The following is a 27,025-nucleotide window of genomic DNA, read 5'->3' on the forward strand; positions in this document are numbered from 1 at the left end:
GGTTCAAAAGGAGAAACCTACAAAACTTCTAATACAAGGGGAAGACTGCAAGGGGGAGAAATATGCCTAATAACAGGTTTAATCCGGATAAAAGCCGGCATAAAAAACAAACATAAGGAAGTTTAGCAATCTTCCTATGAAATAATAAAGAAAGATCAGAGATTTGTCCTTTCAAAGAACTGGCTGATAAACATAGATGATATGTATTGAATGTATAAGAAATTAATCTTCAATCTATCAGCATCCTTTAAGAATAAATATGACCATACGATACATAAGGCCAAAATTTCTGAAAATAAGCAATCCTTGAATTTCCACATTATACTTTAGCCCAAAAATACACAAAAACCTAATTAATCCCCAGGGCCGACCTATTGTGTCGGGAAATGGATGCCTAACAGAAAATACCAGTCAGTACATTGACAAAAAGACTAAGAAGTTTGTAGAAGAACTACCAACATATGTAAGGGATATGACTGAGGTATTACAATGCCTCAATGGTATACAGTTAAAATATCAAACATGGCTAGTCACGGCTGATATTGAATCACTGTATACAAGCATTGCACACTCCCTGGGAATTAAGGCAGTAAAATATGTTCTGGACAATGATTCTACAGAATCTATAGAACACAATTAATTTATTTTGAAACTATTGAATTTTGTATTACATCACAATTTCTTTGTATTCAATGATCAATACTACCTACAGATTGAGGCACGGCAATGGGTACAGCCTGTGCACCAACATACGCCAATCTATTTTTAGGTTGGTGGGAAAAGGATATGGTGTTTACAGACAGCAATGCCGAATACATGGAAAAGATCCCTATATGGATTTGTTACATCGATGATATTATGTTCATATGGGAAGGATCTCAGAAAGAATTGGAATAATTTCTAAGTTAAACATAAATCAAGTGAATATAAATTTGACATATGAATACAATCTAAAGGAAATTTCTAGATCTAAAAATCTATAAAAATGAAAATGGGAATCTGGAAACAGATCTATATCGCAAAAAAAGAGCCACTAATTTGATTCTGCATAACACGAGTGCCCATGCACCCAACACTTTAAGATTATTACCCACAGGAGAATTCCAGAGAATATGCAGGAACTGCTCATCTATGGAGACCTTTAAAACCAGAGTCTCAGAAATGGAAAAAAGACTTAAAGAATGTGGTCATAGCTATAGAAGCCTGAAAAAGGCCAAATAAAGAGCCCTATGTACCCCTAGAGCTGAACTATTACATCCAAAATCCAAAACAAAGGATGAACAAGTAAGAGTTATTACCACATATAATTCTCAAATGAAAGATGTTACTAACATCATACAAAAATCGTGGAATATTCTTAAAAACGATCCAGATTTGGATAGAGTTCTTGATGACAGAGTGTCTATCTGATCTAAAAAAATATCTAAAAATCTGAAAGACAAACTGGTTCAGCGACATTTAATAAAGAAAAAACACAAGGTTCTGTATCCTGGAACTTACCCATGTAGATCATGTACATACTGTAAGCATATCATCCAGGTCAATTAAATCAAGGATAGATTTGGAAAGATGCATAAAATCAGACAACATATCTCCTTCAATACATGTGGAGTGATATATGCACTCAAATGTAAATTTGATCTGTATTATATTGGAATGACAACACGCCCCATGAAAAAAAGACTGGGGGAACATTTGCTCAATATAAGAAATGCAAAAAAGTATCTACAGAATGGGAAGAAAATAACACAAGCGGTAACATCAATCCAGTACTAAAGAAATATCATGCTTTGGCTTAGAAAAAATATCACTTGGCATTCGAGGAGTTGGTCTGGAAAGCACATTATTGCAAGCAAATCCTGTGAGGCCACGCTGGGGCTATTAGGATTACAAATGACTGTTCCAATTATATTTTGGAAATCACTCTTGAGATTTATTTCTGGTAGGCTCCAGTTTATTAGAATCAGATAGAATACATCTTGGTGGAGTGACCACTCTCCTGGATGTAGGGACTGACTACTGAGGTAGTCTGCCTCCCAGTTGTCTACACCAGGGATGTGAATCGCAGTAATGAGGCAGGGATTGTTTTTTGCCCAAGAGAGGATTTGAGATACTTCTATCATGGCTAGGGAACTACGAGTCCCCCTTGATGATTGACATAACCTACTGACATAATATTGTCTGAAAACAGAGATAAGGCTTCCTTTTCATCAGAGGCCAAGCCTGAAGGGTCCTGAAGAGTGCACAAAGTTCCAATGGTAGTGTCGCCTCCTGAGGATTCCAAACTCCTTGTGCTGTCACAGACCCCCAGTCAGCTTCCCAACCTGAAAAAGTTGCATCTGTGGTGATCACCGACCAGGTAGGATGAGCAAAAGTAGCCCCCTAAATTATAAACCGGTGATTCAGCCACTAAGTCAGGGAGAGGTACGTTCTGGGATCTAAGAATATCTCTTGGGATATCTGAGTATAATCCTTGCACCAATGGCGCAGCTTACAAAGTTAAGAAAGTCTCATTTGAAATCGACCAAATGGAATTGTGTCCGAAGTTGCAATCATGAGGCTTAGTACTTCCATACACAAAGCCACTGAAGGGAACGAGAGAAACTGAAAGTTCAGACAAGCTGATATCAATTTTATTCATCCAAACACAAAGGAAACTAGATATATAGAATACCACGTTTCCCAAAGTATGCACTTCTAGCACTCTGGGCCCTGAACTAGAGGGCGGAATACCCCAACAGGATGATTAAAATATAACCTTTATTATGAAAATTAAAAGAACCTAAATATGTTATTACACATACAATTTAAAATACACTCCAGTACCCAGATCTGTGTAGTAAATATTAGGTCTGATCACTGAAAGTAATAATTAGGCCTGTATAATATCACAGTGATGAGTGATCTAAGATGTGACCAATAATACTCGCTAGTTTAAGTATATTCAATAGCTTGCTACAAACAAGCCAGGACTAAATTAGTAGTCAGGGTAGATAATGATCTGAAAACTTGTATCAAAAATGATAAGCTTGAATAATTGACCCTCAGGTTCAGGATTGTAAATGATATGTATATATCTGTTAAAGTGGTTGCCAAATGATATTGGTGGATCCAAAGTAACTATGGTTAATATACATATTCATAGTGAGCTGAAGAATATATTAAGTCAGCTTACATTTATGCCTATATCTAAGCAGTTAACCTCACCATGAGGTAAGTGTTTATGCATTAGAAATAATAACTTAAAAAGTAATAATGTAACATCACACTCAAATTTATTTTTATCTATCTATCTATTATATATATATATATATATATATATATATAAAATATTTATTAAATATGAAAAGGAATCCAGGAGAAACTCAAAGCAAAAAAGATACATTCAGCAGTTAAGTGACAGCGTTAAAAGCAAAAACCGCAACAGATTAAAAAGAGCTGCAGATGGGCTACACTGCTCCTGTGGAGCCTTACTCATAGACTATAATGGGCTTCTTCACATGGTAATACTTATATGTGCAATCCTAGGTCATGATTGGATGCCGCAGCCCTTACTCGTTAGCCAATGGCAAAGTAGGTGGGCAGACACACCCCTCTTACTCGTAGCTACAGGTGAGATAGCAGCTGTGAGGGGTTAAATGTGAGTTTATGGGATTGTGAAGAACTATCTAATATTAAACTAAACAACTCTGCTCCCAGCTAATTAACAAAATACAAACTGAAAGAGCATACGAATAAAAGCAGAAAAGGTAAACAATGGGAATAATGATAAAATATATAACAGAATACCACTTGTATGTTAAAGTGTAAATTGATGATAGCATGTTTTCTCTGGTTTATATGTGTACACCATATTTTATAATAGTCATATTATATCAATAGAAGGCAATCAAACAAAAAAATGTTATGCCTAATGTATTGTGATACAGCACAGTGATGTAATATTATAATAAAACATGGTGATATATGTATGTGAGGTATGTGGTCTATACCAATACATAACTAACCTGATCATGGATCCCTTACCAATGGTTTATGAGATCAGTCTCTATATTTAGCCCAGAGGGCTATCTTGTCCCTAGGGTGAATATCCAATATGCCTCTTTTTGTAGAGGTCTCTGGATCTATCTCCACCTGATCTAGTCAATAACCATCCATAAGAATCCACTCATATTCTTACCATGCACCTCAATAAAATGTTTAGCTGCCTCTGTGGCAAGGTAGCCACGTTCAGTGTCATTCATGTGGGCACGTATCCTCTCTCTGACCTCACATGAGATACAGCCTACATATTGTTTTTCACATTTTGAACACATGATCACATAAATGACAAATGTGCACCTGCAATTAGTGCAATGGAGATGCGAGTAAACTCTCTAAGTTGGTTACAGACTGAAAAACTTTACCCACCATGACATGACCACAGGCTTTACAGGAACTGTTGCCATACCTGTAAAGAGCCAACTGCTTCTTGACTCTGGTTTTCTAAGCATGAAAGGAGAGATAATAATACCGGTTGTGGCATTGCGTCTAGGGACACAGAAACATCTGTCTCTGATCTTGTCTTTCAAGTCATCATCTGCCAATAATATTTTCTATGCAAATATTTGTATTGATTTATATATATATATATATATATATATATATAATATGTTCAGGTACATAATATCTAAAGTAGTCCAACACCAACATTAAAACAAACAAAAATTGTAGACCTTTTGGCACGTTTGTTTTACTGTTGCTTTACACCCCTCCCCCCCCCCCCCCCCCCCCAGATAATCTGTTTTTTTAGTCCAATATTTTTTGGAAGGGCAGCTGCCAATCCTAGTTAAAAGAGACGCCTGGTTTAGACCATTCCTTAGCAATCATGTCAGAGACAGCATCAGGTATAGCTAAAATCTCAAGGAGATTGACAACAATTTATATACTGAATTTAAACGATTACAGGGTTTATCATCAGAAGGTTTAGATTCTTCAATCCCTAAAGTGACTACAACTTTCTTCAAAAGAGAACAAATAAATTCAGTTTTAAAAAAAAAGTAATGATCAGTTTCTACAACAGTTGATTGTGCCTCACTGTTAGAGGAATCCTCATCGTTCGAAGATACTTCAATATTTTTTAGGTCACGACTTATATTACTCATAGAAGGTAAAATTTGAACTGACCTTTTTCACTTATTCAAAGGCGATAGTGCAGCCAGGGCCTTTGTGATGGTGGTAGTACTGAATGAATAGTAGGTGTGTTAGTACACATAGAAACATCATTAGATTGATCTGTATGCAATAGAAAATCTAAACATGAGTCACATAAATGAGCTGAAGAAGCTACTTCAGTTGTTTTACAATAAGCACACTTAGCTTTGGTAGAAAAGTGTTCAATAGACTCAGTTCCTATGGTTAAATTTAGGGACAGATTGGTGCTGCTCCATTATGGCAAAATTTTTCAGTTAAATTGTTTCAATAATTACTATTATAATCCCCTTAAGGCAAGATTTTTGAGGAAAGGAAAAAATATGCCCCCTTTACATAGCGTTGCATGGGTATTAAAGCACTAAGCAAATGCAGCCTAGGTAAGCATTAACTGTCACTGTGCACATTTTTCAGTTATCATTTTATTTTAAAAAAGGGTGTGCGCATCTGTTGATGCACGCTTCCGACTGTTAGTCCGACGTGCTCGTACTATGACACAATGTTTGTGTTCAATGGCTTGCATAAATTTTGACGCGCACTTCCAATTTATTTCTATGTGAGCGTACTATGGTGCGCTAATCTTACAGGTATTGTAAGTGTTAGTTTTGAAGGTTTGCTTTCATTTTGACGCACGCTTCCAGTGTGTAATATGGCGCGCAAACCCAACGAGTATTTTAAGCGTCTTATTTGATACACGCATTTGGAAAAAAAATTGCGGAAAAAAAAGGCAAGGGGAATAGTAAGAATCTGTCCCAGGGCCATATATACACATATACAGTATTATTATTATTATTATTATCAGGTATTTGTAGAGCGCCAACAGATTCCGCAGCGCTGTAAACATAGTCAGTGTGCAGGATAGCTTTTGTAGGGGTCAAGTGGGTAGAGGGCCCTGCTGAGAGTTTCACTGTTGTAGTTGGCTCTTATGAAGCGATCTGTAAACAGCTGGGCCCATAGGTTACAATCTAAGGGGTTCAAGGGGAAAGCAATGGCGTTAGGAAAGGTTAGTGTTGGTTGTATGCATCCCTGAATTGTAGCGTTTTTAGGGAGTGCTTGAAGCTGTTAAAACTAGGGGAGAGTCTTATGGAGCAAGGCAGGGAATTCCACAAGATGGAGGCCAGTCTGGAGAAGTCCTGTAAACGTGAATGTGAGGAAATAACAAGAGAGGAGGAGAGGAGGAGATCCTGAGCTGATCGAAGGGGATGGGAGGGAGAGTATCTAGAGACAAGTTCTGAGATGTAGGGGGGAGAAGTGCAGTTGAGAGCTTTATATGTCAGGGTGAGGATTTTATGTTTAATCCTAGAGGCAAGAGGAAGCCAGTGAAGGGATTGTCAGAGAGGTGCAGCAGATGAAGAGCGATGAGTAAGGAAGATGAGCCTGGCAGAGGCGTTCATAATGGATTATAAAGGAGCTATGCGGCAGCTAGGTAGACCACAGTACATATATAGTTAAACTTTTAAACATTTAAAAGTGCCCATAAATATACATACCCATAGACACTTGTCCAGTTAGTATCAGACAGCCAAATCAGTAGTGAAACATATCAGCAGAGGTAATAGAAGAGGAGTATAATGTTGGTCTGTAAAGGGAGGCTGAAGACGAGACCCTGTGACGGAATTTATAGAGAGAATATGAAGGATTTCCCATGAGTTGAAAACATTGTATCATAGGGCAGTACTCCAACCACATCCCTCTGACAAGCACTGTATTCTGAGGGGAACTGGGCTTCAATAAGCTCTGAAGCGCCTTTCATTGAAGCAATCAAGTACATCATCATGCTTCAACCACCTCCAAAGGAGGCAAAGTAAAAACTAAGGTATGAGTGAGGTGGGAGGGGTTTTATAGTCTTTTGGGGTTTGGGAAACTTTGCCTCCTCCTGGTAGGAATGTAAATACTATATTTAACAACTTGAGGACTTTCGCTAATTATGTCAAAGAAATTTGAATTACACTACTTTAGAGTATTTCATAATTGTGAGAAAGCCTTATAAGTGAGTATTGGGCAATGTGGGTTCTTAAGTTTATGCTTTTATTGCAAATACTATTTTACCTTTCATTGGATTTATATTTGTAAAACTGACAAACTTCATTTTCAGCCAGAACTAAAAGACATCTGTTTTGTGTCTCATAGAGGTTGACTCGAAGCTGGAATTTATCATAGGGTTTGCTTTTCTCACTCTTTTATCAGTTACCCAATACTGCATTGTTTTTGTTTTTTTCTTATTCATTTTTGTGTTTGCACCTTGTTTACTTGTCTTGTTTAATGCATTTTCCTGAAGAATTCCGGGGTTCTGCCAAATACAAGAGTATAAAATTGTTACTCAACAATAAATAATAGTGAGAATAAACAACAATTTTACTTAAGCATCTGCAGCAAAACTTAACATACAGTCATTATGTTTGGTGATACAGTACAGTGTTGTTGGTAGATGGGATTGTAAGATGTATAACATGAAAGCATTTGAAAGGAAATGCAAACACATAAGAGGTGAATAACAGTTACAGCAGATAACTGACCTGATACTCTAAAGCTGTCCCCTAACAAGATTATCTAAAGAAAGACTAGTGGCCACTTTCTGGGACTTCAGCCCCCATTTATTAGAGAACATAGGGCAAGAGTACAAGTCGCAAGGCAAATCAGTTGCGAAAACACCACGCGAGTTATGGCTTTTTTGCATTTGGGGCTGCACAGCTATTACAAGTTGAGAAATAACTTATTTTGCGCGCGTTAAGCTGAGTAATGCAAACTGTGAAATTGCGTGCGCGTTCGCGTATTCCCCATAGAATTCAATGGAGAAGAGAAGTAGGAAAAAAAAACACCAAAACCCTAATATGTTGCGAAAAGACCATGACGTATTTTCCTCGAACAGTGTAAATGCGAATATTTCATATTGCGAAAATGTTTTCAGAACGGAATATGTTCTATTTCATTCTAAATAAATATTTCTCTTTATACGTGATGATTTTTGGACTGATATATCAATTTATAGTGAGATATGTATATGAATATATATACTGTATATGTCTAGATATCTCGAGATCTACGTATATGTGAAAATCTTTTTGAAAATACATCTCAGGTATTGTTTAATGTGCATACGATTGTAATGTGAAATGTTTTCATTATCTCCATAGTTAAACATATCTCTCTACATATAAATCCATGTTGCTCTGTGTATGTGACTGTTTGTCAATGTAAAATCCCTGTGTCAGCTTTTTTTTCTGAAATCTCCTATCTTTGAGCCCTTTTTGTGTGCAATATTTTTTTTTAAACTATTTATATTAGACAGTGTTAATATTGAGTGTAACTGTACTTTGTAATGTATTTTTTAAGTGTTTTGCGAAACTTTTTTGTTGCGCAAAGCTGTGATCTACAGCTCTTTGGGTGCAGAAAGGATTTTTGCCCATAGTGAGGTCAGTTCTGTGAGGGTAGACACAAAAATTTTAGTACATGTTGATTAACTTTTAAGAACTGGGCCCATAGAATGGTGCATGAGATGCTTTCACAAGGAAGTTAAAAAATATATATTTTAATTTTATTTCTGGCATAAAAAACCCACCTTATGTAGTCTGCTATTTTTAGTTTTTTAATTAAGAAAATTAAGAGAGAGAGGGCTGCATGGCTGCACTGTAAACAGATAAATATGTTGGTAATGTAAGTCATGGCTAAAAATAAAAAGGAATTAATGAATAATTAGGGCACATTTGCTTGTGTCAGCCCTTTTTGAACTATATTACATTTATATGAAATTGGTGACCATAAGTAAGGATGAACCTGGATTTTAATATTACTTTGTATTCCTTCCAGTCTATTGCTTATATATAATTGGGGTTACTTCAAGAGTATGTGCTACAGAGGTTATGCTGCAGCTGGTGCCCTCTAACATTCCCGTGTCTCCTTTTCATGCAAAATTTTCGTTTCTGACAGCTTTGTTTCATTCTTCCGGAGGCGTGTGTCATGATATGAAAATTACCCCTTTGTTTAAAATGGGTTCCTAGAAATGAATTTAGAAAAAACATGTCTTGGTGAATAATCGTTTTCCATTTCTTTTTTCCTTACATTAATGTGCATGAGGTTGTAGTTAAACAAATATTTAATACATTATTATGGGTGTATGTAATTGTGGTATTCTCGTATTCTTATGAGTCATTTAAAAGAAATCCAAGTGAAACTTAAATTGAAGCTGTTATGCTTAGAGCACTCTGTTCTTTTGAAATAGCATTGCAATGTAGCTATACATGGTAATATATATATATATATATATATATATATATATATATATATATATATATATATATATATATGCCAGAATTCTCAAATAAATATCAATACTGATAATTCTAAAATTAAGCCACAAGAACACATTAATATGTTGTATTATTTTATTACATTATTTCATTCTTTGGGTTGGGGGGTTAAAACTTTTCGTTTTTTGTTATTATTTGACTAGAAAGTTAAACTCTGGTATTGATGTATTGTTTTTCTAGATTTTTTTATTGTAAAATGTATATGTGTAAGTATGTAAAGTCTGTGTTTATTGTGCGTGTGTAGTGTGCGTACTGTCCAACCAGGCGAAGATAAAAAAATTTTATCCTCAATAAATCACATCTATTATTCTGCTTCATCACAAAATTATTTAGAAATGTGTTAAATTAACTAGCTATAGCATGTTTTTATTTATGTTGCTTATGTAGGATTGTAGAGAATATAGATTGTCTTGAATCCATGACTGTTCTGCTGAGGTACAATTCTGTGCCCCCCCCCCCCCCTCCATTGCAGAGGAGCCTTAAGAAGATTGACTAAGTGCACCTGATGGAAGCACCAGCCCTTACTGTGTGTATGTTGTTTGTGCAGTGTGAATGAGTATATTAGTATTTGTAGCCTGACTTCCGGTTTTTGTATATATTTATATGTGTGTGTGTATACACTAGTCCATTAGTCCTGTACGAGTAACAAATTGCGGTAGGCGAGTAAAAAAAAAGACTTTTTTTCTATATTTAAGATTGAGTGGGCTAGTATTTTTTTTCCTCTGGGCTAGTAACTTTTAACCCCTGACTAGTAAACTATAGTGAGATTTTTTACTATCTTAGACCAAGATTTGAAACTCTACTCCACAATCATCATTAAGCAGTTTTAACATATTTTAAAAACCTTTATATCACAACCTTTTTTTTATTGAAATAAAGAAACATCTACTAGACTATAAGATCTATATGCATGCACATTTTTCTTTGTTGTTTGACTAATTGCTTTCAATGTTAAGAGATAGGGAAAATAACCTTTTCTTTAAAACTCCAAAAATACTTAACCAATATGCTTTAAAGCTCCAGAATTCCTGCCACTTGGAGTGCCCACAAAAACAGATAAACTGCGTTTAACACTGAGTAGTCATACAAATAATCTATAGCAATGCATAATTAAACAAAATAGAGAATTAGATGAATCCATGTACTTAATGGAACTCACATTATATGAAACACCACTTTTTTTTAAAAGCAAATATTATAAAGTTAGTGACAAAATTGGTGTCCCAAAATACACCTGAACAGCATGAACAGCTCCAAGAAAAGGTCCTATTCAGTCAAAAATGCTGCAATAAACTCACACTTAATCTTGTTATAACTAGAAACACCAGGTAGTCCATCTAACAGCAGGCAGCAACACTTTTCAATTTTTTTCTTGACACCTCATCAGTTTTCTGCTTTTCATTATGGTAGCTGTAAAAATGTATGAACAGCAAGCGTTCCATAGTTTAAATAAGCTAAGGCTGCTTAGCAACTGAAGGGAAACTACTGACGCTCTATCTTTGCTCCTAACTCTCTAACTGGTAGACACAAAAATGCCTCTTGTATTTTCTTATCAAGTGCACAATCTCAGAGGTGGTGACTGAAAATTGGTATAATCTTTTTGATCGCATTAGAAACGTGATAGATCCATAAAATGTTAAAAAAAGAAATTGTTTGAGAAGTTGTAAATTATGATTGTTCACAAATGATTGTTTACTTTCTATGGGAATTGTTTTTTGGCTACATATGTGAACATATTCAGCTATGAATAGTGATGCAAAATATAAGGCAAATGCGCTGTTTCTGGTTAGCTACATTTGGGCTTTGTTATTGGGGAAAGAACATAAAATAATTTGCTGTATTTAAAATGTTTTTTAAATAAAAAATATAATATATAATTGTATGCGGTTTAAATAAATGCACCCCTGTTTTCATTATAGATTATCAATATAGGTTGCTGAGAAAACCCAAGGCTAGAGTTTAAATTAAATTCATCACAGAACAGGATTACCGTATGGTGCTTGTCTTTACAATGTGGGTGAGCTTATATTGTATGGATGAAAAATGGAACTAAAACACATTCAGCTAGATTACGAGTTTTCAGCTAGATTACGAGTTTGGCGTTATGAGTGAAAAAGCAGTGTTATGCTTCATAACCGCACACCTTTTTAGCCTGGGAGGCCAAAAAGTGAGCGGTACACTCTATAACCACAAGATTCGTACCGCCATCTAAAGTCAGTAGTTACAAAGCTGTAACATAAAACTCATAACTAAACTGTTACAAAGTACACTAACACCCATAAACTACCTATTAACCCCTAAACCGAGGCCCTTCCGCATTGCAAACACTAAAATAAAATTATTAACCCCTAATCTGCTGCTCCGGAAATCGACACCACTTAAAAAATGTATTAACCCCTATTCCGCAGCTCCCCGACATCGTTGCCACTATAATAAACCTATTAACCCCTAAACCGCCACCCTCCCGCATCGCAAACACTATTTAAAGATTATCAACCCCTAATCTGCCATCCGCCCACACCACCGCTATAATAAACCTATTAACCCCTAAACCGCAAGCCCCCACAACAAAATATACTAAATTAAACTATTAACCTCATAACCTCTGGAATCCCACATCACTACATAAATATATTAACCCCTAAACCTAACCCTAACCTAACCCTAACACCCCCTAACCTAAATATAACTAAAATAAATCTAAATAAAACTTACATTTATTACCTAAATAACCTATTTAAAACTAAATACAAACTTACCTGTAAAATAAAACCTAAGGTAAAATAAAACCTAAGGTAGCTACAATATAACTAATAGTTACATTGTAGCTAGCTTAGGTTTTAATTTTATTTCACGTATGTTTGTATTTATTTTAACTAGGTAGACTAGTTAGTAAATAGTTATTAACTATTTACTAACTAACTAGTTAAAATAAATACAAAGTTACCTGTAAAATAAAACCTAACCTGTCTTACACTAAAAACTAATATTACAATAAAATAAAAAAATTAAATTAATCAAATTATCTAAATTACAAAAAAATAAACACTAAATTACAGAAAATAAAAAAACGAAATTATCAAAAATAAAAACTAATTACTCCTAATTTAATAGCCCTATCAAATAAAAAAGTAACCCCAAAATAAAAAAAACCTAGCCTACACTAAACTGCCAATAGCCCTTAAAATGGCCTTTTGCGGGGCATTGCCCCAAAGTAATCAGCTCTTTTACCTGTAAAAAAAAATACAAACAACCCCAACAGTAAAACCCACCACCCACACAACCAAACCCCCCAAATAAAATATCTAAATAAAGCTAAGCTAACCATTGCCCTGAAAAGGGCATTTGGATGGGCATTGTCCTTAAAAGGGCATTTAGGTCTTTTACGGTGCCCAAACCCTAAGCTAAAAATAAAACCCACCCAATAAACCCTTAAAAAAACTAACACTAGCCCCCGACGATCCACTTACAGTTTTCAAAGAGCGGAGATACCTCCTCATCCAGGCGACAGAAGTCTTCATTCAAGCGGGCAGAAGTCCTCATCGAAGCCGGCAGAAGTCTTCATCCAAGCGGGCAGAAGTCTTCATCCAGACGGCATCTTCTATCTTCATCCATCCGGCGCAGAGAGGGGCCATCTTCAAGACATCCGGCGCGGAGCATCCTCTTTTTCCGATTGTTGCTGTAGAATGTAAATAAATGATAATAATAATAATAATAATGAAGTTTCCCTTTAAGTGACGTCATCCAAGATCGCGTCCCTTACATTCCGATAGGCTGATTCTATCAGCCAATAGGAACTAAAGGGGGGAAAATCCTATTGGCTGTTGCAATCAGCTAATAGGATTGATCTTTCATCCTATTGGGTGATCCAATCAGGATGAGCTCACATTCTATTGGCTAATTATTAGCCCTAACCTTTACGCAAGCTCTTCCGTCACGCTAACCCAGCGTAATATTGTGCACACTAACTTTAGCGTGCCACTTGTAATCTAGCCCTATGGGAGTTTTGTTTTTGACATTACAGTATGTGGTACACTATGGGCTTCATTTATCAACTTGTCAATATCAATTACCCTGTATATTTCTCATCACAGTTGACTCACGGATCTAGGGGCCGATTTATGAAAATGCGAGCGAACATGATACGATGTAGCATATAATGTCCGCTGAACAATGATAAATGCTGGCAGCATAAGCTGTCAGCATTTATCATTGCACAAGCAGTTCACCAGAACTGCTTGTGCAATGCCTCCCCCTGCAGATTGGCCGCTAGCAGGGGGTATCAATCAGGCCGATCGTATAGGATTGTGCAGATGTTTGCAGTCTCAGAGCAGGTGGACCAATTATGGAGCAGCGGTCTTTAGAAGGCTCGCATGGAAACAGGGGCATCAACCTCCATTCGAAGCTTGATAATTCGGCCCCCAAGTGTCAAAGTTATCATATCGTCTTCCTTTTGGAATTGTATTACTTTTTTGTGCAGATTTTAGCACAAATGTAATATGCTGAACATTGCTATATCTTTGAAATCAGTTGATTTTCTAGCTGTGTGGTGGTTAAATGTTTCAAATTCAAATTTATGATAACTTCAAGTGTAGTTGACACACATCATATTATTTGTCATATTGCTTATTTAATTCAACCTTCTGATAGTATCAATATCTAGTCAGTGAGAGGTGTTGCCAAGAAGCTGTAGATGTAATAATAGAGGTTGTTGTAGCATTGTTTGCAACTACTATATTATTGAGATGACATAGAAGATTGGAAGTATTCCAGGAATACTAAAGCAGTTGGCAGTGCCTCATTTCATGGAAACTGGTTCATTACAAGCGGTGACAAGTGTGGTGATATGTATAAGCCAACCAACTATTTCAAGCCATCTTAACACTGTTTTAGATGCCTTGATGAGTGTTTTTACCCATTATGGGCTAGATTAGATTTTTTTGCACTCCTGATACCATGCTTATTACAAGTTGAAAGTAAAAAGTTTTAACTTGACACGCACAAAAAGCATAAGTTACAATATTGTGACTGTGTTAAATACATATTTACAAATATAAATAAATACATAAATACATATGTATATATGTTCGTGCTGGATTTCCAGGTTCATGTCATCAACGCCAGATTGGCCTACCAGGACACCAAGAGATTTTCCGGGGGCCGCAACAGCTGCTGTATCACCTCTCTTCTTTTCTCCTATATGCGTTAAGGTGTTTTCTTCTTAGACCATTTACCATTTTAGTATCCCTCCTTTGAAAGGTTTCTGGTGTCCAGTAAATTAAAACTATAGGACAGTGACACAATATTTTAGGGTTTCTTCTGCAGCAGATCACATGATGAATAATCATTTTCATGGATGAAATTTGTTTGTATGATGCCTTTATAATAAAAAATATAGCATTTGTTTTTTTTAGACATTAATATAATTTAATTCTGAAAAACAATATTGAAGGAAAGAGTATCCCAGTAATCCCCTTGAGAAAAATGGGGATTGTGGATTCTATGGACTCAACAGAAAATAGGGCTGATCTTCAAATTTTTCCAGAGCTTTTTTTTATTCCCAGTCTGGCCCTACTGTCATGTCAGTCTGCTCTTTGCAGAAAGTTTGAATATGGAGAAATGCCAGACAGATTGCTAATAGGTAAGAAAATTACTGATACATATTTTGCTGTGTTTTCTGCTGTGTAATGGTAGTTGATAGATATCTATACATTATACATACATTCGTCTCTTGTCATTGACTCATGCAAAAAAAATATTTTGTAATGTATCAGAAATTAATGTAAAGGATGTGAGGACAATAGCTAATTTATTTAAAAGAGAAATAAATTATTATTATGGTAAAAAAAAATGTGACTATTTTTTTTTCTAGGAGATGCTTGCTACCTATCTACGCCATTCTGGTTGACTCCTGTAAAACAAGACTGCAGCTGAAATAAATTTTAATGATGCACATACAAGCACACACGCAGTTATTGAGAGAACTTGGTGTCTTGAAAAGCAGATGTAGATGTCTGGATCATTCTGGTGGAGTCATGCAGTACGGAACAGTGAAGCTCACGAGGATCATTCTTGAATGTTGTATGTTGCATAACATTGGAATAAGACAGGCTATACATTTTGATGACTTACCTGTTCTTGATTAGACCATGATATCGCTGTTGAAGTGTATAAAAGTGGTGTCTGGGCATCTTGAGCTGAGATTATTGCATTATATTTTAGTGGTATGTTCAAAAGTTTTTATTTTCTTGAGAAATTTGCTTTTTGAACATGCAATTCAATTTTTAATGGTTACTTTTTGTTTTGTTATTTTCTAGGATGAAGATTACTGTTGAGTATAGCTACTGGGCATGGTTAAGAATTTCTTTAGTTGATGTTATTGTTCTTTTTTTAAATGTTAAAAAATAATTAAAGTAATAAATATGATTAATATGTCTAATTATTTTCAATTAATCTTATTTAAGATTATTATAGTATGATAACACTAAAATATAATGGCTAGATTTAGAGTTTTGTCGGTAACGACCCACGTAGCTAACGCTGGGGTTTTTTTCCCCGCACCTTTTAAATACCGCTGGTATTTAGAGTTCACAGAATGGCTGCGTTAGGCTCCAAAAAAGGAGCGTAGAGCATAATTTACCGCCACTGCAACTCTCAATACCAGCGGATTGAGCTTGCATGCTATTGGCTGTTCCGATCAGCCAATAGAATGCGAGCTCAATCTGATTGGCTGATTGGATCAGCCAATCGGATTGAACTTGAATCTGATTGGCTGATTCCATCAGCTAATCATATTTTTCCTACCTTAATTCCGATTGGCTGATAGAATCCTATCAGCCAATCGGAATTCAAGGGACCCCATCTTGGATGACATCCCTTAAAGGAGCCTTCATTCTGTGTTAGGACGTCGGAAGAAGAGGATGGATCCGCGCCAGAGGTCTTGAAGATGGAGCCGCTCGTCATCGGATGGATGAAGATAGAAGATGCCGCTTGGATGAAGATGTTTGCCGGTCCGGATCTTCCTCTTCTGCCCGGATAGGATGAAGACTTTGGAGCTTCTTCTTGCCGGATAGGATGAAGACTTCGGGACCCTCTGGAGGACTGATCGGTGATACCCGGCGTGGTGAAGACAATGTAGGAAGATCTTCAGGGGCTTAGTGTTATGTTTATTTAAGGGGGGTTTGGGTTAGATTAGGGGTATGTGGGTGGTGGGTTGTAATGTTGGGGGGTTATATTGTGGGGTTTTTTTACAGGCAAAAGAGCTGATTTCTTTGGGGCATGCCCCGCAAAAGGCCCTTTTAAGGGCTGGTAATGTAAAAGAGCTTTTCAATTTTAATTTTAGAATTTTTTATTTTGGGGGACTTTGTTATTTTATTAGGGGGCTTAGAGTAGGTGTAATTAGTTTAAAATTGTTGTAATATTTTTATTATGTTTGTAAATTACAGGGAGTGCAGAATTATTAGGCAAATGAGTATTTTGACCACATCATCCTCTTTATGCATGTTGTCTTACTCCAAGCTGTATAGGCTCGAAAGCCTACTACCAATTAAGCATTTTAGGTGATGTGCATCTCTGTAATGAGAAGGGGTGTGGTCTAATGACATCAACACCCTATATCAGGTGTGCATAATTATTAGGCAACTTCCTTTCCTTTGGCAAAATGGGTCAAAAGAAGGACTTGACAGGCTCAGAAAAGTCAAAAATAGTGAGATATCTTGCAGAGGGATGCAGCACTCTTAAAATTGCAAAGCTTCTGAAGCGTGATCATCGAACAATCAAGCGTTTCATTCAAAATAGTCAACAGGGTCGCAAGAAGCGTGTGGAAAAACCAAGGCGCAAAACAACTGCCCATGAACTGAGAAAAGTCAAGCGTGCAGCTGCCAAGATGCCACTTGCCACCAGTTTGGCCATATTTCAGAGCTGCAACATCACTGGAGTGCCCAAAAGCACAAGGTGTGCAATACTCAGAGACATGGCCAAGGTAAGAAAGGCTGAAAGACGACCACCACTGAACAAGACACACAAGCTGAAACATCAAGACTGGGCCAAGAAATATCTCAAGACTGATTTTTCTAAGGTTTTATGGACTGATGAAATGAGAGTGAGTCTTGATGGGCCAGATGGATGGGCCCGTGGCTGGATTGGTAAAGGGCAGAGAGCTCCAGTCTGACTCAGACGCCAGCAAGGTGGAGGTGGAGTACTGGTTTGGGCTGGTATCATCAAAGATGAGCTTATGGGGCCTTTTCGGGTTGAGGATGGAGTCAAGCTCAACTCCCAGTCCTACTGCCAGTTTCTGGAAGACACCTTGTTCAAGCAGTGGTACAGGAAGAAGTCTGCATCCTTCAAGAAAAACATGATTTTCATGCAGGACAATGCTCCATCACACGCGTCCAAGTACTCCACAGCGTGGCTGGCAAGAAAGGGTATAAAAGAAGAAAATCTAATGACATGGCCTCCTTGTTCACCTGATCTGAACCCCATTGAGAACCTGTGGTCCATCATCAAATGTGAGATTTACAAGGAGGGAAAACAGTACACCTCTCTGAACAGTGTCTGGGAGGCTGTGTTTGCTGCTGCACGCAATGTTGATAGTGAACAGATCAAAACACTGACAGAATCCATGGATGGCAGGCTTTTGAGTGTCCTTGCAAAGAAAGGTGGCTATATTGGTCACTGATTTGTTTTTGTTTTGTTTTTGAATGTCAGAAATGTATATTTGTGAATGTTGAGATGTTATATTGGTTTCACTGGTAAAAATAAATAATTGAAATGGGTATATATTTGTTTTTTGTTAAGTTGCCTAATAATTATGCACAGTAATAGTCACCTGCACACACAGATATCCCCCTAAAATAGCTATAACTAAAAACAAACTAAAAACGACTTCCAAAACTATTCAGCTTTGATATTAATTAGTTTTTTGGGTTCATTGAGAACATGGTTGTTGTTCAATAATAAAATTAATCCTCAAAAATACAACTTGCCTAATAATTCTGCACTCCCTGTATTTTTTTATTTTTTGTAACTTAGCTTTTTTTATTTTTTGTTCTTTAGTTAGTTTATTTAATTGTATTTATTTGTAGGTATTTGTAGGTAATTTATTTAATTAATTTAATGATAGTGTAGTGTTAGGTTTAATTGTAGATAATTGTAGGTAATTTATTTAATTAATTTATTGATAGTGTAGTGTTAGGTTTAATTGTAACTTAGGTTAGGATTTATTTTACAGGTAATTTGGTAATTATTTTAACTAGGTAGCTATTAAATAGTTATTAACTATTTAATAGCTATTGTACCTGGTTAAAATAAATACAAAGTTGCCTGTAAAATAAATATAAATCCTAAAATAGCTACAATATAATTATAATTTATATTGTAGCTATATTAGGGTTTATTTTACAGGTAAGTATTTAGCTTTAAATAGGAATAATTTATTTAATAAGATTTATTTTATTTCGTTAGATTTAAATTATATTTAACTTAGGGGGGTGCTAGGGTTACGGTTAGACTTAGCTTTAGGGGTTAATAAATTTAATAGAGTAGCGGTGAGGTCCGGTCGGCAGATTAGGGGTTAATACTTGAAGTTATGTGTCGGTGATGTTAGGGAGGGCAGATTAGGGGTTAATAGTATTTATTATAGGGTTAGTGAGGCAGGAGTGAGGTGGATTAGGGGTTAATAACTTTATTATAGTAGCGGTAAGGTCCGGTCGGCAGATTAGGGGTTAATAATTGTAGGTAGGTAGCGGCGACGTTGGGGGGAGCAGATTAGGGGTTAATAAATATAATATAGGGGTCGGAGGTGTTAGGGGCAGCAGATTAGGGGTACATAGGGATAACGTAGGTTGCGGCGGTGTGCGGTCGGCAGATTAGGGGTTAAAAATTTTTATTAGAGTGGCGGCGGTGTGGGGGGGCCTCGGTTTAGGGGTACATAGGTAGTTTATGGGTGTTAGTGTACTTTAGAGCACAGTAGTTAAGAGCTTTATGAACCGGCGTTAGCCCAGAAAACTCTTAACTCCTGGCTTTTTCTCTGCGGCTGGAGTTTTGTCGTTAGATTTCTAACGCTCACTTCAGCCAAGACTCTAAATACCAGCGTTAGAAAGATCCCATTGAAAAGATAGGATATGCAAATGGCGTAGGGGGATCTGCGGTATGGAAAAGTTGCGGCTGCAAAGTGAGCGTTAGACCCTTTCCTGACTGACTCTAAATACCAGCGGTAGCCCAAAACCAGCGTTAGGAGCCTCTAACGCTGGTTTTGACGGCTAACCCCAAACTCTAAATCTAGCCGTAAATTTGTATTTTGATGAATAGTTTCAAGTATCTTACACACTATAGTGCTTAATAAAATAACGAGGATAGTGACAATGATTGGGATATGTGTAATATATTTTATGTGCATATGTACCATGAAGGGTGTAAAATAGAAGAATATATATATATATTTTAAAACTTAAATAGCATAAGATTTATACAATTTTAAAGGGACACTAAACACCTGCTGCAAATTCAGCAAACTAACCTGCTTTAATTCATAAATGTACTCCAAATCTAGTAAAAAGGCATTTTTAGGCAGTCTGTGGAGCTTACCCCCAGTATATTCAAGAAGAGTGTTGTCAAACAGAATGGTGATACTGAGCTCAATGCTGCTATGTATGCTGCCATGTTGTAACGCACGTTGCTCACAGGCAGTAGTCACATGATGTGCATGGCAGATAATTGTATAAATATAGTTAAGAGGACTATCAGAATGCTCCCTCACTGTGGTGCTAATCGAGTGCTGTATAAACATCATGTGTGCCTCATTTATATAAATAAACATTCAGTTTGTGCATTCATTGTTTTAAAATCAAAACACTGTGTTTTTTTTTGTGTTAGAAGAAATACATCTGCACAGCTAGAGGAGGAAGGAGGGGGAGAGACATGCTCGCAGCTGAATAACGCTGTATTTACATTCTACTATTACCAAGCGTCGGATCAGAAGCCTGATTGAAGATGCTCTTCTTGAACTGTTTAGGGTAAACTGAGCATCAAGGATATGGATTAATGCTCAGTTTGTTATTATTAGTAAGTATAAGTTAGTTTAAACAATTTTTAGAAGGTGTTATAGGTCCCTTTAACTCTTATTCTTAATATCATTCAATTACTAGTGAGTTGTGATTTTCTCAACTCAAGCCTTTAACTGCCACTAAAAGGCCACATTTTTTTTCCATGTGGTAATTAGAGCATAGGTGAAATAATTAGATGATCAATGACCATTGTTATTAAGCAGTTCTTAATTAGCGTTTGATTTACATACGTTCTATTTAAGACATAATTAAATAGACATAAAACATACAATTTTTCCTTAATTTAGCTAGATAGAGCATACAATTTTAAACAAATGTACATATTACTCCTATTATTAAATTTGCTTTGATCTCTTATTATTCTTAGTTAAAGTAGCAGCAATGTACTACTGGGATCTAGCTGAACAGATTGGGTAAGCAAATGACAAGAAACATCTGTTCAGCAAACAATCTGCAGATTGTTCCCAGTTGTACATTCTAGAGCCTACCTGGGTATGCTTCTAAAAAAAAAGGTGGGAATGGAGCTAATTGATTATATATGTAAAACTAAAAGTAGTTTACTATTGCATGTTCTATGTAAAACCTGAAAGATGAATTTTGAGATTACTGACCCTTTAACATCTGGCTTTGTAGTGGACCAGATAACAACATTTGAGAAACACTACTTTAACATTTTTAAATGGCTTAGGACGATATTGCTATATATTGCACCTTGAAAATAATTTACAAGACATAAACAAAATAATAATAATTTTTAATATTGTTTTATCATCTTTAAGTAAATAATACACTTTAAATATGAATACATTAACATTCATTTTCAGAAAAATATCTTAATTCCAGAGGACTTCCTGTGGGAGGAGCGTGCAACAGGCGTACACGCTAGTGCTCTGTGAGAGAGAGCCGAATTCAAACATACCCCGCCACAAATTCTCCTATTGCCGGGAGTGAGAGACCTGCCTGGGGAGAGCAAACAACTGTGACGGAAGTCCCCTTATACTGTTACTTGGCTGCTTGGTATCAGCTACAGATACACGCACAACATTAACAGCCATACCGGAGAGAGGCTGCAGCCGGATGACAGAACACCTCCAATAGACGCTGCGAGCTTACCCTCGGACCGCACTAAAACCCTAAACACACCTTCGAAAGCGGGTTGCGTAAGGCAACCGACCAGCTGACTCACCCAGGAACAGACGGGAGGTGTCTCGCCTGGAACCGAGCAAGTGGTGGGCCAGAAGGAGAAGAACGTTTGCAAGGAAGCAGGACGGCAGACGAGCAGCAGGTTACGCAATTATTGCCTCTGCATGCATTTTGATTTAACACTGATGTCTGTGAGCCTGCACAGGAACGTGGAACTGTTGTTGGTATAAAGTGCTGTGTTGGAATGGGGGCCGAAGATTGACGGGCCTGAAGAGTTGTTTGGAGGTGTTAGGGCTCACTTTTGCGGCCGGGTAGCAGGAGAGCTAATAGTATACGTTGATTAAGGCATATAGCCCTGAGGTGGTAAACGATATCCAGATTTGAAGCAGTGCATATAAAGTATAGAGCACAAGGATAAGCTTTTGGACAGAGCAGATTAGCTGGAACACTACAAGTTGATCATTGAGAGATTGCGGTCACATTTAGCAAGCCAAGTTAGACCCCTACTGAGTTATAAGGATTAAGATTGAAGCCCAGCAGTTGGGGGTTCTTCATTGAGCTTTTTTTTTTGCATACCCCTCTCGAGGAAGCTGGGACATAATCAAGGTACTGGAGGTGGTAAGAGTTAATTCTGCAATTACTCAGATAACAGGAGGACTTTTTTCCCTTTGTTGGTAATCTGTGCCCCTAAGAGAAAGGGACTCTGAAAGAGGGGATTGGACGGTGAACTGGTATGGTTTGACAAACTCTTGCCCTTCTGGGTAATGTTATCAACATTGGAAGGTTGTGATGGGGGAGAACTGTGCCCTGTACATTATTAAATATCCCCATACTGTCATTTAGTTTCTGGAGACAAAAGGAGATATTAACAGCTAAATCTCCAACTGCACATGCTGACTAATGATGTCGCGAACAGTTCTGCCGCGAATACATAGCATGTACGCGTTCGCAGCTGACGGCGAACATATGCGATGTTCGATCCGCCCCCTATTCGTCATCATTGAGTAAACTTTGACCCTGCAGCTCACAGTCACAAGACACATTCCAGCCAATCAGCAGCAGACACTCCCCCCCAGACCCACCCATCTCCTGGACAGCATCCATTTTAGATTAATTCGGAGCCTGCATTCTTAGTGAGAGGAGGGACAGTGTAGCTGCTGCTGATTTAATAGGGAAATCGATAGCTAGGCTAGTGTATTCAGTGTCCACTACAGTCCTGAAGGACTCATCTGATCTCTGCTGGAAGGACAGCACCCCAAAAAGCCCTTTTTAGGGCTAGAACATCAGTCTGCTTTCCCCCCCCCCCCCCTGTGTAATCTAATTGCAGCCTGCCTGCCAGCTCAGGCTCACAGCGTATACTGTGCCCACTTGCCCAGTGCCACCACTCATATCTGGTGTAACAGTAGTGTACATTTTAAAAAAAAAAAACGTTTATTTAATTTGAAATAATAGCAGTCATTTTCCTTCACACGTGTGCATTTGAGGTCCTGCCAGGGCACAGTGTGACACCAGTGCAAGTCATATCTGCTAAAAAAAGTAGTGTACATTTAAAATAAAAAAACAACTTTTTTTAATTTGAAATAATAGCAGTCATTTTCCTTCACACGTGTGCGTTTGAGGTCCTGCCAGGGCACAGTGTGACACCAGTGCAAGTCATATCTGCTAAAACAGTAGTGTACATTTAAAAAACAAACAAACCTTTTTTTACTGTGAAATAATAGCAGTCAGTTTCCTTCACACGTGTGCGTTCCAGGTCCTGCCAGGGCACAGTGTGACACCAGTGCAAGTCATATCTGCTAAAAAAAGTAGTGTAATTTAAAATAAAAAAACAACTTTTTTAAATTTGAAATAATAGCAGTCATTTTCCTTCACACGTGTGCGTTTGAGGTCCTGCCAGGGCACAGTGTCACACCAGTGCAAGTCATATCTGCTAAAACAGTAGTGTACATTTAAAAAAAAAACCAACCTTTTTTACTGTGAAATAATAGCAGTCAGTTTCCTTCACACGTGTGCGTTTCAGGTCCTGCCAGGGCACAGTGTGACACCAGTGCAAGTCATATCTGCTAAAACAGTAGTGTACATTTAAAAAAAAAACAAAAAAACTTTTTTTACTGTGAAATAATAGCAGTCAGTTTCCTTCACACGTGTGCGTTCCAGGTCCTGCCAGGGCACAGTGTCACACCAGTGCAAGTCATATCTGCTAAAACAGTAGTGTACATACATTTAAAAAAAAAAAAAACTTTTTTATTGTGAAATAATAGCAGTCAGTTTCCCTCACACGTGTTCGCTCCAGGTCCTGCCAGGGCACAGTGTCACACCAGTGCAAGTCATATCTGCTAAAACAGTAGTGTACATACATTTAAAAAAAAAAACACCTTTTTTATTGTGAAATAATAGCAGTCAGTTTCCCTCACACGTGTGCGTTCCAGGTCCTGCCAGGGCACAGTGTCACACCAGTGCAAGTCATATCTGCTAAAACAGTAGTGTACATTTAAAAAAAAAAACCTTACACTACCTGAACGATACAACATCATACCTGATGTTTTAAAGCACGTTATTCCAAACAATTTAGGAATGTTAGGTGATTTATGCCCTTTATGGATTAAAACCAGACTCTGCATCAACTATGTAATTTTCCATGGGAGTTTGCCATGGATCCCCCTCCGGCATACCACAGTCCAGGTGTTAGTCCCCTTGCAACAACTTTTCCATCACTCTTGTTGCCAGAAAGAGTCCCTGTGGGTTTTAAAATTTGCCTGCCTATTGAAGTCTATGGCGGTTCGCCCGGTTCGCAAACTTTTCTGGAAGTTCACGTTCGCCGTTCGCGAACGCAAAATTTTAGGTTCGCGACATCACTAATGCTGACCGGAACGGCAGTAAAGAGTTAAAACAAATACTGCGATACGCAATAATTGGGACATTTATTGTATCGTTATTTTACTGTTGGGACATTTATTATACTGTTATTCTTTCTCCTCTACAGAATACCCCACAACTGTGTACAATTGATTATAATTGATTACAGGGTGAATTATATTGGCAGGAAAAGGTTTTGACGATAGTACCTATTGATAAGTATCCTGCGGGGTCAAGATACTTGATCTGGCGGATAGAACTGGTTGTCTAGATATTATGTTGCTAGCAGAAAAAGCTGTATAAAATTGGAAGTTTAGTAATCCCAGAGATTGGGAAAAGGGACACAGGGGAGAGAGAGAATAATTTGAGCTGATTGGATAAGAGATAGGGCACTTATGACCATGTTAACAGATTTCACTGTTGAGATAATATGTTGTTAATAGAAAGTTCTGGATAACTTTGGAAGGTTACTAAGTTCAAATATTTTGTAAAGGGACACAGGGAAGAGTGAACATTGTGAGCTGATCAGACAGGAGAGAGGGCACGCAGCGAGACAGTCAGTTTCTGTCGAAGTTTTAGGAACATTTCACTTTCACATCACACAATTTATAGGCACTAGAAGCCCCACTAGGACTCCTCAGGGGGAGTTCTTTTATCTGTATTTTTGTTAAAAGCAGCTACAGTTGCAATTGTACATGAAGCACTAATAGTTAAAAGGTGCACTTGATCCACTCCGGTCTAGTAGAGAGTGGTTTATTTCACCCCCTTTTTTTTTTCTTCTTCCACACGTTCTCTATATTTAATTATATATACAACTAAATTAAATTTTTATTTATACCACCACATCACCACACACTTCATGGAAATGTATATCCCTAATCTCAAAGTCAGGTCCCCCGCGATGCCCCCCAAGAGAGATAAAAAGTCCAAAACAGCACAGGAGACAGGTCTGGAGGACAATATGGATCCTCAGTTAGTAGGTACTGAGAAACAGCTGACACTTAATCAACTTGCAGAAATGCTTCTACCCCAATTCGAATCAGTTAAGCAGGAGATAGCCACCCTCTCCCCTGAGATTAGATCTTTTTCAAATAGGATATTAGAAATTGAAGAAAGAATTTCAGTATTCGAGGATAGACAAAACATGCAAGATACAAATTGGACTAACTAACGGCTAGATTTGGAGTTTGGCGGTAGATGGGGTGCGATAGCTACGCGTGGTTTATGTCTAACGCACGGCATTTTTTAACGCCGGTATTTAGAGTTGAAAAAAATCCTTCTAACGATACTCCTAACGCGTGTATTTCACACGTGGAATCCTGCCCGCGTTAGACAGTCTCCCATATAGATCAATGGAAAAGCAAACAAACACGCTTTTTTCATCTAACACTCGATCTCGCGAGAAATACGCACAGCTCGGTCATATGACGCATACCACATAATGCACAACAATAACACGCCGCAAAAGTCACAACAACAATCACTAAACAAAGCACATAAGCATTACACATTCAGAAGCGGGAGGAATTTTAAAAAAATTAAATACAGGGAATACGCATATCATTTAAGATGCGGAAATACGGAAAATAACAACAAGGAAAACAAAAATCACAATCATACACTAGCAAAATACTCGCATTCAATATTACTATATATTAGGACAAACATACATATACAACACTTCACTAATACCACACCATCGCAAATTCACATTTAACCATAATACTATTGGTCAATGTTATAGAAAACGAGCACTATGACATCATCGCATTCTACACATTCCACAAATACTAACTCGAAATGAGCATGCGCAAATTCACACACCTAATACACATTGCACAAATAATAAGTAAGAATAAAGCACACCTGAACACAATTTACAACGCAAACCGGTACATCATTAAACATTTACACAGGGTATATAAGCACCACACAAGCATGGCTTCTTTCACTGTGTTGCTGGTGGGTTTTTGGAGATTGGAGCTTAGAGATTTTGTGCATTATTGTGAGTCAGTTAGTGTTATCGTGAGTGAGTTAGTGGTAGTGTGAGTTAGAGAGTTAGTGGTAGTGTGAGTTAGAGAGTTAGTGGTAGTGTGAGTTAGTGAGCAACAGTTGGTTTGGGTGAGTGTGCGAGTGCTTTTTCTGTACACTTAACACATTTACACGCAAACACATTCAATACATACATACACTTATCAATAACACTACATACACTCCATATCCCATACCCTCTCATACTACACTCCATACCCCATTCCCTGTAGTCCCATTCCCTGTAATCCCATTTACTCTTATCCCATACCCCATCCCCATCCCATCACCATCCCCTAGTTACATTTAGTTTACATATCCTCCTTTTAGTCTTCTTCTTCATTTTGTTCATTTAAATACTCCTTAACCTCTTTTATTTATATCCCTTTCACACTTTCTGCACTTTTTTTGGTCTTTTTAGTTCTTTATTTTGAC

The sequence above is a fragment of the Bombina bombina genome, chromosome 6 (genome assembly GCF_027579735.1).
Source record: "Bombina bombina isolate aBomBom1 chromosome 6, aBomBom1.pri, whole genome shotgun sequence".
In the NCBI taxonomy this organism is placed as follows: domain Eukaryota; kingdom Metazoa; phylum Chordata; class Amphibia; order Anura; family Bombinatoridae; genus Bombina; species Bombina bombina.